This window comes from Glycine soja, chromosome 10 (assembly GCF_004193775.1).
Source record: "Glycine soja cultivar W05 chromosome 10, ASM419377v2, whole genome shotgun sequence".
Classification (NCBI taxonomy): Eukaryota; Viridiplantae; Streptophyta; class Magnoliopsida; order Fabales; family Fabaceae; genus Glycine; species Glycine soja.
Genome location: NC_041011.1, coordinates 27,339,750 through 27,344,147, shown reverse-complemented (window position 1 = coordinate 27,344,147; position 4,398 = coordinate 27,339,750). Strand labels below are relative to the sequence as shown.

The 4,398-nt window shown below is 38.7% G+C and overlaps 1 non-coding gene across 1 annotated transcript; it reads right to left on the bottom strand.

Annotated features, from left to right (window-relative positions):
• Positions 1 to 975: 975 nt before the first annotated feature.
• On the bottom strand, positions 976 to 1,081 carry LOC114372746. Its single transcript, XR_003658313.1, has one exon. It is a non-coding gene; the product is annotated as a small nucleolar RNA R71 (small nucleolar RNA).
• Positions 1,082 to 4,398: the final 3,317 nt, after the last annotated feature.

The following is a 4,398-nucleotide window of genomic DNA, read 5'->3' as shown; positions in this document are numbered from 1 at the left end:
TTTTAATGTTTATTTGATTCGGGTACGGCCTCGATCACCGTTACTATGATTTCCTACCTCTTAAATCTTCTTTCCTTGTGTGCTTATGATTCCTTTTTTCTTCATTCACCTTCTTTGATCCTTCAAGGTATTCTTTTTCTGATCATGCCTTCATTTCTGTGTGACTTCGTCGTCAGCATGGGTGGCAGTGATTCTGGCAATTCAATTCAATAAGGGGAAACAACATGTTTTAGGATAAATTCTCGTAACCTAGGATAAGAGACTTGCTTGTGAATCAAGGGGAAGCAACATGTTTTAGGGTGTTGCTCACAAATTTTTAGCTCATTTGGATATCGTTTGAGTATAGTTGTAGTTTTACCCCTAGTTTTACCCCGTTTTTACCCCTGGTGCTTGTTTGAGAAATACATGATTTGCTGCATATAGTGCAAGACTAGGGGCAATCCAGGTGATTTACAACCCTTTGATCCTGAAATAGATAGAACCTTTCATAGATTAGTTAGGCATAGTGTGCATCCTGGTCATTCTGAGCATTCTGTTGAGGGTGATTCTGAATATTCTGATTTTGAGCATTCCACTACTAATTTTCATACTGAGAACATGGCTCAACCTCCACCTCGTGAGAGAACTCTTAGGGAGATGGCTGCACCTAATTTCACTTATGAAAGCTTGTGCATTCAATATCCTGATGAGGGTGTTCCATATGTTCTCAAGACTGGACTAATACATTTGCTATCCAAGTTTCATGGTCTTGCAGGTGAAGATCCTCATAAGCATCTTAAGGAGTTCCATATTGTTTGTTCCACCATGAAGCCCCCTGATGTCCAAGAAGATCATATCTTTCTAAAGGCTTTTCCTCATTCTCTAGAGGGAGTGGCAAAAGATTGGCTATACCACCTTGCTCCCAAGTCCATTTTCAGCTGGGATGACCTTAAGAGGGTGTTCCTGGAGAAATTCTTCCCTGCATCTAGGACCACTACCACCAGAAAAGACATTTCAGGCATCAAGCAACTTAGTGGAGAAAGCTTGTATGAGTATTGGGAAAGATTCAAGAATTGTGTGCAAGCTGTCCTCGCCACCAGATTTCTGAGCAACTCCTTCTTCAATATTTCTATGAGGGACTTAGCAACATGGAGAGGAGTATGATTGATGCTGCCAGTGGTGGAGCTCTAGGTGATATGACCCCTACTGAAGCTAGGAATTTGATTGGGAAGATGACTTCCAACTCCCAACAATTCAGTGCAAGAAATGATGCTATTGTTCTTAGAGGATTCCATGAGGTGGCCACGGATTCATCTTCATCTACTAAAAATAAAAAGCTTGAAGGAAAACTTGATGCCTTGGTCAACCTAGTAACTCAGCTTGCCATGAATCAGAAATCTATACCTGTTGCAAGAGTCTGTGGTCTATGTTCTTCTACAGATCACCATACTCTGTCCTTCTTTGCAGCAATCTGGAATCAATGAGCAACCTGAAGCTTATGCTGCAAACATTTATAATAGACCTCCTCAGCAGCAAAACCAACAACAAGAGAATAATTATGACATTTCAAGCAATAGATACAATTCAGGTTGGAGGAATCATCCAAATCTGAGATGGACAAGTCCTCCACAACAACAACAGCCTGTCCCTCCTTTTCAGAATGTTGCTGGTCCAAGCAAGCCATATGTTCCTCCTCCAATATAGCAACAACAACAACAGCAGTCACAACAAAGACAACAAGCAACTGAGGCTCCTCCTCAACCTTCCTTAGAAAAGTTAGTGAGGCAAATGACCATCCATAATATGCAATTTCAACAAGAGACAAGAGCCTCCATTTAGAGTCTGACAAATTAGATGGGGTAGATGGCTACTCAGATGAATCACGCTTAGTCCCAAAATTCTGACAAATTGCCTTCATAAACTGTGCATAATCCGAAAAATGTGAGTGCCATCACCTTGAGGTCTGGCAACCAAATTCAAGTGTCTCCACCAGTAGCAGCACCTGCACCTGAACTTGTCAAGCTTCATTCTACACCTGAAAAAAAGGATGAGATAGTTGCACAAAAGAGACAGCTTCGTAACAAAAATTTTCATGCAAGTGGACCTTCTTCTAGTAATTATGACTTACCGTAGCCTTATATCCCTCTTTTATTCCCACCCAGAGCATTCCAAACAAAAAGATGGAAGAAGCAGAAAAGGAGATCTTGGAGACCTTCAGAAAAGTCGAGGTGAACATACCTCTGCTAGATGCTATCAAGCAGATTCCAAGATATGCCAAGTTTCTAAAGGAGTAGTGCACCCACAAAAGGAAGCTAAAAGGAAATGAAAGGATTAGCATGGGCAGTAATGTGTTAGCATTGATAGGTAAATTTGTTCCTCACATTCCTGAGAAATGTAAGGACCCAGGTACTTTCTGTATACCTTGCATTATTGGGAACAGTAAATTTGAGAATGCCATGCTAGATCTAGGAGCATCAGTTAGTGTCATGCCCCTGTCCATTTTCAATTCTTTATCCCTTGGACCTTTGCAATCTACAAATGTGGTGATTCATTTGGCAAATAGAAGTGTTGCTTACCCCGCGGGTTTCATAGAGGATGTGCTGGTTCGGGTTGGTGAACTTATTTTTCCTGTTGATTTTTATGTTCTTAATATGGAAGAGGGATTTTCCCATGGTTCAGTTCAAATTATTTTAGGCAGGCCATTTATGAAAACAGCCTGAACCAAGATAGATGTTTATGCTGGCACATTGTCTATGGAATTTGGGTGATATTGTTGTTCATTTTAACATTCTTAATGCCATGAAACATCCATCTGAGGATCATTCTGTTTTTCGTGCTGAGATAATTGATCAGATTGTTGATGATTATATGTTTGATTTCGATTCTGTTCTTCATGGTAGGAAATATCCATTTTTATCTGATCTACATACTTGTCATTCCTTATGCATTGAATCTGAATCTGAGTTCGAATTTGATCTTGTATCTGATTTTTATGTTGAGAATAAATCTGAATTTGAGTCTGGTTCTGATTTTATGGGTGTTGTACCTCTTGATGTTGATTTTTTAGAGTCAGAATGCACTAACCATGTTGCAGGAAGTACATATACTTCTGACTTGCTTTATAAGGTACAGGCTGAGGAACCTTCTTCTTCTCTTACCATGGTTCCTCCCACTGTTCAGCCACCACCCACACTAGAGTTGATGCCCTTACCAGCAAACCTCAAGTATGCTTACTTGGAAGACAAGGAAAAATTTCCAGTGATCATCTCTGCCTCCCTTGCTGCTGAGCAAGAGGAGAAGTTGTTGCTAGTGCTCAAGAAGCACAAGAAGGCCATTGGATGGACTTTAGCAGCCATTCCTGGTATTATCCCACCTACCTGCATGCATAAGATACTTTTAGAGGATGGAGCTAAGCCACACTACTAGAATATGGGCTTTTTACGATGGTTAATAAGGGCTTTTAACGACGGTTTACAACCGTCGTTGTATATTGTGTCGTTAAAGACGGTTATTTTAATAACCATCTTTGAAAAGTATAATCATTCAAAGACGGTTATTAGTTGAAAACCATCTTTGAATGCGACGTCTGCTTCGACATTCAAAGACGGTTATTTGCTAATAACCATCTTTGAATGTTGCATCTGCTTCGACATTCAAAGACGGTTATTTAATAATAACCATCGTTGAATCCTCCTTATGATTTGACATTCAAAGACGGTTATTTTGTAATAACCGTCTTTGAATCCTCCTTCGGATTTGACAATCAAAGACGATTATTTGATAATAACCGTCTTTGAATGTTTTGTCTGATTCGACATTCAAAGACGGTTATTTGATAATAACCATCTTTGAATGCTCCTTCTGATTTGACATTCAAAGACGGTTGGTTATTTGATAATAACCGTCTTATAATGCTACGTCTGATTTAACATTGAAAGTCTAATATTTGCAAAATGTTTTGTTTGAGTACTTTGTTTCCAGGCATTCAAATGTGTTATGTATGTGATCTGAATCTTTCACTGTATTTATTTAAAAAAGCTCAACAGGCTGCAATCACCACCCACATTACAAATCTCATTAGGGGTGAAACAATTTTTAGGGAGTAAACTTCACTATACCATCCAACAAGTATAATTTAAAGAATCTAGACAGTGGGTAATGTATTTTCACCTCAAACCATTTAACATCCTCTGGATTATAAAACATGTGTCTCCCAGAAGCTTTATGTTTCAACACTCTTTGGGGATAACCGCAACATAATTTTAAAATCTTAAAATAAGCAAAACATAAATTCAATCATCAATGTTCATAAACAATCATAAAATGTTGGAATTTCTTCCCAGAAATGGTATTTGAAAAATGTCAATTAAAAAGACCATAAAATGTTAATAATAAACATACCCTGTCAAAATAACTCGC